General features: G+C 48.9%; 1 protein-coding gene across 2 annotated transcripts in view; it reads left to right on the top strand.

Moving 5' to 3' along the window:
- The window catches only part of VPS26A (VPS26 retromer complex component A), a 1,053,575-nt gene that overhangs the window by 136,444 nt on the left and 903,516 nt on the right, over positions 1-13,615 (top strand). The gene's annotated exons all lie outside the window — the stretch shown is intronic.

Below are 13,615 nucleotides of genomic sequence, written 5' to 3'. Positions count from 1 at the left end.
GGTTGCGGGGAGCTATCGGGGTAGGGTGGGGCAATCAACAGCATGGGATCTACAAGCAACCAGGGGAGCAGACAGTGAGGAGCAGATCTCAGAGTCTCAGAAAGGGTGGGGAGTGGAGGGTGTCTGAAACTAGGTGTTACGGAGGACCCATTCCTTGAAGAAAAAGGTCTTGTACTCTTGACTGAACTTGAGAATAGATTGGGGAGAGTCTGATGTTGATGGGGAGGAAGTTCTAGAGTCTTGAGGCTTAGACTGAAAATGTCTTTATTCTGGTTCTTTCCTGCCTGCACCGGCAGAGTTAAAGTCTGCACATGTCCTTACTTCTGGTGGATTGCAGGCCTCTGGAGATGTTAAGTTTCTCAGTGAGGTACTTGGGGACTTCACAGTGACAGCCTTATAGATGATGTAACATGATTTGAAGATAATACAGGCTTGCTGGGGTAGCAAGTGCAGTTTCTTGAAGGATGGGGTGATGTGGTCGGGGTGCCTGGGTAGTCGCTGGCACATTTACATTTAGAAGATGGGGTCGTGCACCACTTCTTTGAATCATCTTTTGTACTCCAACCATTGAAGACAATTTCGTTTGGCCCCTGCTGAGAGAGCAGTCCTTTCCAGAGTCCTCCAGTTGTGAGGTGAAGGCAGGTGCTCCAAGGCAAGCTCTTTGTCCCCTAACCATCCGAAGGGACCATTGGAGTTGAACCTTTGCTGGAATAAGACCTGCCTCTGCCAGCTACAGCAGAACCCAGGACCTCAACACAAGAGAAGGGGAAACTGGAGAGCACCAGAAACAACTGTCACAGGCTGAGAACCCGAACAACCCTAGAGAAGGGGAAACTGAACATATTCCGAAAAGGGGTGCGCATGAACCAGAGAGCGGAGTGCCCGAAAGGCCGACGGACAGACAAGGGGCTTTCAGTAAGAATACCTAAGAAAGGAGTAAACACGAAATCGGGACCAGAAGGCCTGAAGGTCCAGAATACTTACGCCAAACTCTAGAAAGTAATCCTTCAGTGACTTTGCCACAGATAACCCAGAAACTGATTATGCTTTTTTTGCACCAACAGAGTTTAAAGAAACCACTGCTCCCAGGTGGGGGAGAACTGTTTGAACTTATAAAGTGCTTTTCACAGGAGTACAAAGTAACCTTTTCCAGGAGCTAAAGGAATTCCTCTGTGCAAAGCACCAAGAGGCCCTGGACCTGAGACAGACCGAGAAGGAATGACAGAAGGGGTTTGGGGGTAAGTGGAGAGTTCAGAAATCAGCCACTCAAAACTAAAGTATAGTGGCTCTTAAATACTTTAGGCTTCTTATATTGTTTAGTTTAATGTTGGAGCATGCATAGGTTAGAAAAGGAATTTTGACAGAGGATAAAATTTATGTCAAACATCCTTATGAGCACCCGTTTTATTTTCTTAGTGCTAAGGATCCATCATCCTAGACATATGGATAGTAACGCTTTTAAAACATGTTTAAATTCAAATCTGTTTATTGAATTTAAGTCTTCCCATATCCCATGACACTGCTTTACAATAAACTATGGTAATATTTGACACAAATCATACCCAATGAGGTATCGTTCAAGTTGGTAGCTCTCAGGGCGGATTCCATAATGATGCAGGGCCAGTACAATATAAGCCCCCCTCCACCAACCCCCTTGGAACCAACTGGACTCCCCTCCCCTCACAAACTAGACTAAACATCCACATTTTTCCTGTCCCCTCTCTGGCCATCTCTGTTAGTCCGGACCCCTGTCTCTACAGTTCTGCTATGCTGTATCCAATAGCCCAGAGTCATTGTGGCCATGTCTAATCCATGTCTATGTCCTGATAAATTCCCAAAAGCCCTGCCAAATCGTGAAGAAGTGTTTTAGTCTGTTGATTAGGGAATGTCACTCTCACATATAAGGAGCTTCCACATTCTAACCATCCAAACATTTGCTGTGGGAATTCAGCGGACCGCCATGCAGTGGCGACAGCATTCTTTGCTACAACCAACATCAATCTGAGAAGTGCTATAGAGCTGCATCCCATCCGTATCCCCCTTGCGTCTACCAGCCCCAACAGACAATCCTCAGGTGTACACGGGATCTTGATCCCTGATACACTCTGCATAATATGTACATACAGACTCATTCCTGTATGACTGAAGTTTGGGGAAGTTCCACCATATAGGCAGGTATGTGCCCGACCCCCTCACCACCCCCATCCCCTTTAACGGAGTCCTGTTGCTCCCCAACCATGTGTACTTCTCTATTCGGGGTGATGTACCATTTTACGATTAGTTTGTAATTTTGTTCCGTATATTGGGTGCTAACTGTTGTATTTTTCACCTCCGCCATTTACCTCACCATTGATCCTGCTCTAATTCTTTGCCCAGGTCTCTATGCCATGCTTGCTCATACAGTGGGAGTCCCTAATTTATTGAGGTTTTTAAGCAGCATTACATTTGGGAGATCAACCATGCTGATCCTTCCCGGGATGAAGATTCACTTTTTAAAAGCCGTAAACTGCGTAGTCTCCACCTCTGTTAATGCCCTGCAGGACCCAATGTCTAAATTGAAGGTATCGAAAATGCTCCTCTTCCTCTAGACCAAATGTTGTCTTACATGACTCGAACGACCTAATACTACCACCCTCAAAGGCATGCGCCAAAGATTCGCACCCAGCCTCTCTCCAGACTAGCAATGCATTATTGCTATATCCCAGGGTAAACTCAGTTATAGTGAATAGGGGTTACCGGCCCAGGCTAAGTGGTATGCCCCAACCTGACCGGAACACCTTCCCAAACCTGGAGGGTCGTTTTTTGTGGACGGCAATCCATACATGCCCAGCTGCCTTAAAGCCTCTGGGATCCATGGCATATATCGGAGTGGCCTGCCAGCCACCTGCTCCTCCAAGATCTTCCACCCCTTCTGTGAACTCTGTTCCACCCAACCCAACCCCTTAGAACCCTCAACTACGCAGCCTGATAATATCTCCAAATATGGGGCACTGCAAGGTCTCCCCTGTCTCCGGATCGGTATAGAGTAGCATCCCAATACTCTTGGTGCTCGCCCTCACCACATGAAGGCACACAGTTCCCTCTGGAGCTTCTGCACAGTACCTTTCGGCACTTCTACAGGGAGGACTTGAAAGAGATAAAGTAACCGAGAGAGCACATTAATTTTTATAACAGACACTCTCCCTATCAGTGATAATGCTGGCAAACTCCACTTCCCCAGGTCCCTCTGAATCGCTCGTTGGAAAGTTGGCCTCATAAATTTGCAGACTAAGATGTCTCATGGATCCCCACATATCATATACTCTGCAATGCTCAGCGAAAGGTGGAGATGCTCGTCTGACAGTTTCCTGTCCGTAGAAAAAGTTAAGTTCATTGCCTCACATTTATCAAGATTGACCTTAAACCCTGATACTGTCTGAAAGTCGTTTAACAGGTGTAAAAGCCAAGAAAGGGAGGTTTTTCCGATCAGATATAGCCAAAAGAATGTCATCTGCATATAAGGCGATCAGAGATACTACCATAGGAGATACCCTGTATTCTCGGGTTGGCCCTAATCTTGACTGCAAAGGTTCTACTGCTAGCTAGAAAAGTAGGGTCGAGATCGGGCACTCATGCCTCGTACCACTTTGTAGCCGAAAACCGCATGACAGATGCCCCTTTACCGACCGCCTCGCGTCTGGTCCCTGGTACAATGCAAATACCCCTCTTGTGGAGTCTATCCTATCACTGATCACGGGCAGGCCCACTCCACCCGTCTAAAGACTTTTTCGCTTCTAAAGCTACCAGCATGGAGTGGTAACTCCTCCTGTGCGTGATGTGTATAAGATCTATAATCCTGCAAGTGTTGTCTGCCTCCTTTCTCCCCGCCACCAATCCCTGATTGACCCAGTCCCACAGGTCTGGAAGGACCCGGTCTAACTGTTCTGCAAGTGCCTTTCGCATATAGCTTCCTATCGATGTTCAATACTGCAATGGGGCAGAAATAGGGTGCATAATCCAAGAGCTTTGCCCTCTTTATGTATCGGCGAGACTCTAGCTTTCTCAAACGTTCCTGGAGCCATTGCCTGCCTCCACATTCCATTAAAAAGAGAGTGCAGAGGACCCACCAACTTCCCTGCAAAGATTTTATAAAATAAGGGCAGAAACAACTACTACAGATAAGATTTTGAAGCAGGAGTATTTTACTCCCTATTTTGTAAAGTTGGGCGTAGAATTCTTTTTTAGAGAGTAAATATGTAAGCCCCATTCCTAATAAGAGCAATTTCCTTAGCAAGTAAAAATATGTAGACACTTGCCGGTTTCTTATTTTCTGCTGAGAGTATATTTACTCCCTATTTTTCTTTTCTGGAAGTATTTACATATTGTTAGGGAGTAAAAGTGGCCAATACACCCCTTTTTCGAATGGATGGTGTCCTCCAACGTATTCCTCATCTATGACTTGTTATGTCCACAGCTGTACTGCTTTTGGAAAAACATTTCGGCAGAGGGTGCCCTTGTATCGATGCGGTCAGGTCGATGTCCCTCGAGGGCCTCCGTCGAGGGTGACATCATCGGATGTTATAAGTAGTACACATGCCGCCCGCAACCTCAGTTCTGTTTTTATCTGCAAACATGATTGCTTCGAGAACTCGGCGCGCCTCGTGTTTCCTATTGCATTCGCGATTATGTCTTCTTCTTCCACCCCAAAGACCCCGAGGTCTGGCTTCAAGAAGTGTCGGGACTGCAGGTACAAGATGTCAATCACGGACCCGCATCGTATTTGCTTGTGGTGCCTGGGCGAGGACCACGCTACGGACTGCTCGAAGTGCCAGTCGTTGACTGCCAAGGCCTTGCGGAAACGTGAGGGGAAATTGAAGGTTGGCTGTGTTTCCAGGTAGTCTAAGTCTACTGGTGTATTGACCGACTAGTCAAGGGGAGACTTTCCTCATCGGAAGAAGTCCAAGAGATCTAGGTCCCCGAGTGGTTCCCATCCCTCCTCCTCTTCGTTGAGGCAATCCAGGAAGCAGCGTCACTGTTCGCCTTCCCCGTCCTCGTCGGATGACGGCTACCCGAAAAAGGTGGCCTGCCCCACTAAATCCTCTACCCCCGAGGAATGGGAGTCTTTTCGGGAGCAAATGTTGCAGATTTTCCAATCTCAGGTCACAGTTCCGCCTGCACCTTCGTTGGACGCCGGCAAGGAACGGTCTGGACCCGACACTCGTGTGCGCCTTTTGGGCATGGTTAGCCGGCGCGATAAGCATCGGGAGCCGTCGAGATGGAGTTTGGTAAGCCACAGCCTGGAGATCATGGTGAATCTTCTTATCGAAGACTGATGTTAAGGGTTGCAGAGTACCTGGGCTGCTCCAGGCCTCCGGTAGAATATGATAAGGATGACCTTACTGACATCTTGGATCAGGATCCGTCCACTGACCCGCTGTTGCCTTTTCATGTGGCATTTCAAAAGAGGGTGGCTGCTACTTGGAATGCCCCGGAGTCTATTCCGGCGGTTGACAAGTCGTTGTCAAAGAAATACCGCCCATCCAGTAGCGACCCCGGTTACCTGTTTGGTGGTCCAGGCGGCTACGGCCACCTCAAAGCAGGCTGCGTAACCTACGATCGCTCCTGATGGGGACGACAAACGCATGGATGGATGGGCGCGCAAGATATTTTCTGCTGGGAGTATGGCACTGAAATCGGCCAACTCCACCTGTGCCTTAGCAAAGTTTTCTGACACTCTGTGGAATTGCATTTTGCTAGCGGCTGAGCATATTCCCGAAGGGGAAGAAAGGGATGGCTTTCTAGCTATTGTGCTATTGGCCTTTTCGTCCTAGGGGACAGCAATGGAGGGGTGGTTCCTTTCGGTATTACTCCTCATTTGGAAAGGCAAGAGGGATGGCCAGTCAAAGGGGCCAACGTAAGTTCCCTCGTGGTGGATGAGATAGGGGTGCCAAAGCCGCTCAGACAGCTGCCTCTTTGCCATCAGGCACTGCTGCTGCTGCTTCTAAACCACTCTGAGGCCTTTATTCATTGTTCTCCGGTGGGGGGCAGGCTGTCGCAGAATCTCGAAGAGTGGCAAGCCATTACTTCAGATGCGTGGGCTCTGGATACAATAGCCTACAATAACTGCCTCCCTTTTCTTCGTAGACCTCACAACAGCCCATCGGGGAAACACTCTGAGGTTTCCAGATCCGCCCTTTGTGCAGGAGATTTTAGCTCTGCTTTAGAAAGGCGCTATAGATCCAGTGCCTGTGCCTGTGGCGGTGTGAAACAAGGGTTGGTATTCCCCTTATGTTTTGATACCCAAGAAGGACGGAGGACTGAGACCCATCTTGGACTTAGGATGCTTGAACAAGTTCCTCAGGAAGGACAAGTTGAAGATGGTCACCTTTTCTCAGATCCTTCAGGCCCTCCAACTTTAGGATTGGTTGGTGTCATTGGACTTGCAGGATGCTTATTTTCGAGGGTCTTCACCAAGCTCATGGTGGTGGTGGCAGTGTATCTCAGGAGAGAGGGGAATCACGTCTACCCCTACTTGGACGATTGGCTGATCAGGGCGCGTTCTCCCGAACAAGCCTTGGATCATCTGTGTCACCTGCCACTCCCTTCACAAGCTGGGCTTCCCCCTCAACTTCAAGAAGTAGCATGTGACACCATCCCAACAGCTCCAGTACATAGGGGCTGTTTTGGTTCGTCCTTGGGGATGTGCTCACCACCCAAGGTGAGGGATCATCCCATTCTTCAGATGGTCACAAAATTTCAACAACCCCAGAGTCTTCCGACTTTCGAATTCTTAAGGTTGCTAGGCCCCATGGCATCCTGCATTTTTCTGGTGCCAGAGGCCCACTTGAGAATGAGATCCCTTCAGTGGACTCTACGGCCTCAATGGTCCCAGTTCTCGGGCAGGATGTCGTATCTCCTTCATGTTCCAATCTCGGTCTCGCAGGAGCTTCTGTGGTGGGCCAACTAGAAAAATCTCATGAAAGGAGAAACTTTTTGGCAGCCATGGCCGGATATCGCCGTAGTGACGGATGCTTCCCTGACAGGGTGCGGAGCCCATGCCAACTATCTGTCCATCGGTAGTCGTTGGTCTCCATCGGAGTCCAGACTTCGCATCAATCTTTTGGAGCTGAGAGCCATCAGACTGGCGCTGAAGGCTTTCCTGCCGTCTGTACGGGGCAAGAATGTCCTGATAATGACGGACAACACAGTGGCGATGCATTACCTCAACAAGAGAGGAGGTATACGTCACTACCTCTGTACAGGGAGGCAATGCAGCTCTGGTTCTGGACAATTCACGAGGGAATCTCCCTATCAGCGGTTCATCTAGCCGGAAAGGAGAACATGGCGGCGGACACTCTGAGCAGGCAGAGCGCGGTCTCCCACGAGTGGGAGCTAGCTCAGGAAGTCCTTCAGGAGATCTTCGCCCTTTGGGGAACTCCGGAAGTGGACCTGTTCTCGACCGGTGCCAACCGGAAGTGCGAAAGGTATTGCTCGAGGGAATTTCCTCCGAGGATCTCTAGGAGACGTGTTCATCGTGGAGTGGCTCTTCCCGCTACTGTACGCATTTCCTCTGATCCCCGTCATTCCTCAAGTTCTCAGGAGGTTGCAACGGTTCGGGACCCGCATGATCCTTATTGCTCCAGATTGGGCCAGGAGAGCGTGGTACCCGGACCTTCTAGACATGTCCATCTGTCCTCCAATGCCTCTGCCCCTAAGAGAGGCTCTACTCTCGCGAGAGAAAGGTCGGGTTCTCCACCCAGAGGTCAAGAATCTCAATGTTCACGCATGGTTTCTGAGAGGTTCAGATATAGGGATTGGGACCTTCCGGATGACGTGATGGAGGTGTTGCTTTCGGCTAGGTGGCTAGCAACAAATTCCCTGTACTGTTGGCGTAAGTTTTACAACTGGTGCAGGGGAAAGAATGTTGATCCATTTCAGTGCTCGATCCCAGAGGTTATCTACTTCTTGCTTTCTTTGGCCCACAGGGGTCTTCAGGTGGGCACCATTAAAGGTTATTTGGCAGCACTGTCTATCTTTAAGCGCTCTTCAGAGGAATGCTCTTATTTAAAAATTCTACTGATCACTCTGCTTTTGAAAGGGCTCACAAATGTGTTCCCGCCGTCGCTGTTGTAGGTGCCGGTCTGGGACTTTAATTTGGTTCTGAGATTTCTGATGGGTGCTCCGTTTGAGCCTTTGCACTCTTGTCCGTTACGATTGTTGACATTTAAAACTAGTTTCTTAGTTGCAGTTACATCTGCTAGAAGAGTGAGCGAGTTGCAGGCACTTTCTTCTAAGCCACCCTTTACTTTGTTCCACATGGACAGGGTTGTATTGAGAGTACGTCATTCCTTTCTACCTAAGAATTTCATTTGAGTCAGAAGGTGGTACTCCCTGCTTTCTATCCTCCTCCTCATCCTAGTAAGGAAGAGGAACGGCTCCATAGGTTGGATCTTAGAATAGCCTTGAGCTTTTATCTCTGCAGAATGGCCAAAATCAGAGTGGACCACAAGCTCTTTGTGGGGTATACTGGATATCGTTTAGGACAGGGTGTTTCTAAGCACACTTTGTCTAGGTGGATTATCCTCACTATTTTGGAATGCTACCGGTTGGCGGGTAAGGATCCTCCTGAGGGTTTGCGGGCTCATTCCACCACGGGCATTGCTACTTAGACAGCCCTCCGTGCCGGTGAAAAATGTGTGACACTGCAACATGGTCCTCTATGCACACATTTGTTAAGCATTACACCCTGGATACTTCCCATGCTCAGGATAATGTCTTTGGTAAGGCAGTGCTTTACTGTGCCATTTAATTGGGTATGTCTACATTCTTTTCCCTCCTCCAATCATGGTTACTGCTTTGGGAGTCTGTCATAGATGAGGAATACGTTGGAGGACACAATCCATTCGAAGAGCAAGTTAGTTACCAAACTGGTAACGTTCCTTCGACTGGATGTTCCTCCAACGTATTCCTCGCCGCCCTCCCAGCTTACCCCTCAAGAATTTCCCATGCCTTTACAGCTTACGTCCTGCAAGGCTAAGTGCAGTCGATGCTGTGTTCTGGGCATGTGTGCCACACGTTGTGAGGGGGAAAAACATGAACTGAGGCTACGGGCACCATGTGTGCTACTTATAACATCCGAAGATGTCGCCCACGATGGAGGCCCTCCCGAGACATCAACCCGACACCATCCACGCAAGGGCGCCCTCTGCCGAAAAAATATCTGAAGCAGCACAGCTGTGGACATTACATGTCATAGATGAGGAATACTTTGGAGGAACATACAGTCGAAAGAACGTTACCAGTTTGGTAATTAACTTGTTCATCTGTATGGCTGGGAGAAACGCATCTATTCCTGGAGATGTATTAATCTTTAATGAGCCAATAGCCTGCAATATTTTGTCCTTCATAATGTATCGGGTAGGTGACTCGGAGGCTGTGGGTAAAGTGCAGATGCTAGAAATGATTCAATCTCCCCTTTTGTAGGGGAGTCTGATTAATACAGCTCCCTATAATAATAATCAAATGCCTCTTTTTTCACATTCCAGGAGCCCCTCTCCCCCTCTCGGACACTTCAAACACAACAATGCTCTGCCTGACAATCCTAGTCTTGGGCTTCCAAGCTAGCAACTTACCTGCTTCATTCACATTTTCATAGTAATGCTGTTTAATTTTCAATAAGGAGAGCTTCACCCTATTCCCTTCTATAGTATTAATCTGGGAGCGCACCGACTGCAGATCTCGATAAACTTTACTTTAGCCAGAGGCTTGATACTATTTTTCCTGCTGGTCTTTCACTTGGGCCAGTAGTTGTACCAGTTCTTCCTTTCTAATCCGATTCAGGCTGACCCCTTTTGCAATCATTACCCCCCGCAGAAACACTTTAATAGTATCCAGCCTCAGTCCCTCCCGTGTCTCTCCCAGTGGGTCCTCCCTAAAGTAGCACGCTATATCCTCTACGATCTCTCCCTGGCGCACCAGGTCCTGCAGAAGTGTGCTGAGTTCAGCCTCCATGGCCTTGGCTTAATTTCCTTAAGTCGTAAAGTCCAAGAGAGAAACACTGGTGCATGGTCAGAGAAGGTAAAGGCACCTATAATCTGCTGCTTTCATCTCCGAGAGAATTACCCCCCACCCCCACTCAACATTAATATAATCAATTCTGGAATAAATCTTACCAGCATGTGAGTAAAAGGAAAAGCCCTTTATACCAGGGTTTATATACCGCCTGTCGGACAGCAAGGGCTCAGAAGGCTGGGTCATACCCATATACGATCGCCTGGACCCATCCCAATTAGGGTTCAATGTCATATTGAGATCCCCCGCAAGGACCACAAGTCTAAAAGAGAAGGCCATGAACTCCCACAGTACAGCGCAACACAACTATTTTTGCGCATTATTGGGGCTATGTACTGACGCCAATGACAAGGCACCATTGCACCAACCTGCCATGAAAATAAGCCGCTCCTTTTTATCAGCCTTATCGTTAACCACCTCAAAGTGGACTTCCCTATTATCATTTTAGACTTTAATCTGCACCAATCTTTCCCTCTTTAGGTGCGTGTCCTGGAGGCATGCAACATCCACTGCTTGTCGTCTAAGTCCCAACAGCAACCTCCCCCTTTTCTACGGGGTGTTAAGACCCCTCACATTGTATGAGAGAACGTTGAATGATTACCCATAAGGAAGGTAGAGAACTATCTGGAGGGAGACCCACCCGGCCCCAAGGCAATACCCCCACACTCTGACCGGAGATCAATATAATGCGTCCACCGACTATCCGAGTGTTAGTAGAGGGCAGGTGTGCATACAGTGTTAACCCCAAAACCTTAACCTCTCTTCCCAAACAGATCAAACCCCCCCCGATCCTCCGCAGGGACCACTAGCCTTGATCCTTACCCCCAAACCCCTCTTCACACACATCGAGGCTTGGGAAGGAGGCCTGGGCAAACAAAGCCCCTGTATCACAATTTTTTTTTTTTTAGACCAGTATTAACACCCTCCCAACTGTAGCCCGGGAGAGCTGACCCATCTTTTACTTTAACCAGATTTTATACATGACCTCAATCTCAACTAGGTGGCTGTTGACATTCCTCCTCCACCGGCCCATGTGGTCTGCTACCATGTCGAATGGAATCGTCTGAAAGTTGTAGCCCTACTATCTGTGCTGCTTCTTTCAGAGACGTAAACTTCGTTTCTCTTCCTTTCCAGCTGAAGAGCAGACCAAAGGGAAAAGTCCATTCATAGGGAATCCCATCTTTTTGCAATTTCTCCATGATCTTGTGAAAAGATTTTGATGGCTTAGTGCTGCTATGTTGTGGAATATCAGCAGTGATTGCCTCTGAAATTTGATTGTGCCCAGTCCTCTAGAAGTTCCAAGGATCTCCTCATTGGTCGTGTAGGAGTGGCACTTCATGATGATATCTCTTTGACCACTTCTGAGCAGGCCTATTCTATGAACACGATCCAGGACAATGCCCCCAATCGCAACCTCTGGGAACGCTGCTTGAAACACTTGCTGGACCCGCTTCTCAGATCTTTGCCTTCCACTACTTCCGCTGTTGCCCTAATCCAGAGGTTAGCCCTTAATATCTTGTTTTTCTAAGTCTTCAGTGGTTGTTATCAACGCTTAGCAATTGCAAGCTTCCCCTGGAGGTGTATCACATCCTCCTGTAGTGACTGCACTGATGTCTCGGTGTCTCCAAATCTACTATTTAATTGCTTTGTGTCTCTGGAGGGCTCCGCAATTGATTTCTGTATTCCCTCAGTGCCAGATTGCATTTCTGCTCAGGCAGACTGGGTATATTCCTCTTCAAGGTCAGTAGGCATTCCTATAGGTTGTCTTTGGTCATCCCTTGTGCACGTCCATGGGAGCAGTTTCTTTGTACCGCGCAGCCACCAACTGCTCCCGCCGGTGTATCCACGGCTCCATTTTCTTTGGTTGCTGCTGACTTGCGGCCCAAAAAGATTCAGGGCTTTGCCACAAACTGACTTGCGTGATGGCATCTGTTCAAGGCTGGTCTTCTGATCGGCTGTGGGTCTACACTCCGTTGTCCCCAGTGACTCACAAGTTCAGTCAGTCGACTGCGGGAGTGCTCCTCCTCCCCTCCGATTTGCGTACTCCAATCTTTCGGTGCAGGATCCTCTGCCTACTCTGGTGTCCGTCCGGCAATGCCCTGCAGGGGCTTCCCGTTCCGCTTAGTTTCCCACTCAGCTCCGCGCCTGAACCCCGTGGCACCCTCTCAGTACTGGACACTATTTCAAGCAGCCTTCACCCAGCTTTACACTTTCTTCAGTCCCTCCACCTACTTTTTTGGGTCTCCTGGCTGCTGGACGCTCACTCCTCGCATCAAGGACATTGGCAGCTCACTATCTTCCCAGTCTCTGCAATATGTTTACTAGCAGGGGTTGCGCTGCTGGATCGCCTCAGGACCTCTGTGCTTCTCCTCTCTTCCTGCGTGTTCCTCTTCTCCTCCTGCCCCATCAGGCTACCAGGGTTGTGCTCCCCTCATAAGCCCTGGCCTTTGGCGGGGGGCCACCCCGCACAGTTTTTTGCTGAGCTTATGTGTCTTGCACCCAGGGGCTCCGGCACCCCAGACACGCAAGTCAGGCGCCATTTCATATCCTTTGCAATCACCTGCTCCGGTGTATGGCGGTGGGCGCTGTGCATAGCAACAGCAGACCTCCCTCCTTCCTCGCAGCGAGCCGCACAGTCACATCATTTCTGCCCTATCTGTTTACCAGGGCTATGTGCGATTATCCCGGCCCCGGTCACGGGTCTCCAGGGTGTGTAGTCTGGAGGGATGACTTTATGCTGTGCTGTCGGCCTGGCTGTCTTCCTCATTGCCGCTGCGGCAGCGCGGCTCTTCTCCACCGGGGCTAATCATCGGGAGGAGTCTTCTTCCTTTGCTCCCTTCACCACTTCCGCCTCAGGATTTCCGCTGTCTTCCGCTACACTCCTAGTGGGACACAGCCCTCTCCCACCTCTGTGCCTCTTCCCCCAGTTCGCCATGTTGCGTCTCCCTCGCCAACAGGCCGCTTTTACCAAATCTTGGGACCTAGGCACTACCTGGTCTCAGCACAGAGAACGGTGATCTATGGATCTTCAGCCTCTCATGCCATTAACTGGGGCTCATCCCTGGAATCAGGATTCTGTTGATAAATATCCTTGAGTCATGTTTTCTTGTCCATCCCCTATGTCTAACATAACACACCACAAAAACATAGACATCACCTTCCTACAGATGCTGATATGCAGACACAGAGACACCCTCACAAATCTACATCTTCCAGGCTGAATCACCCCTTCTGTCTGGAACTTTTTGGAAGGTTTCCTGTCCCCCCTTTCTGATCTTGACACATCCTCTCTCCTCAAACTAAGGTCTCGTCTTCCCTGGTGAGAACACAATGTACCTACTTCCCTGACAAGCCAGGCACTCTGAGACCACTATGGTGGTGATCTAGCACAGTATGAAAGGCTCATAACATAGCATGCCGGCCAACAAGTCTGCAGTAGCCTTGAATATGTCTGTTTTTATTATTTGAGTGCTATTTTGCATAGCTTAAAGGTGTAGATGTACTTAACGCATGACACATCTAATCTATCAAATAACAAACAATGAATGCCAGCACTTTCATAAAG

The sequence above is a fragment of the Ambystoma mexicanum genome, chromosome 8 (assembly GCF_040938575.1).
Source record: "Ambystoma mexicanum isolate Mex_15411 chromosome 8, UKY_AmexF1_1, whole genome shotgun sequence".
Lineage (NCBI taxonomy): Eukaryota > Metazoa > Chordata > Amphibia > Caudata > Ambystomatidae > Ambystoma > Ambystoma mexicanum.
The sequence above is the reverse complement of the archived record's forward strand: the minus strand, read 5'-3'. Positions and strand labels throughout refer to the sequence as shown.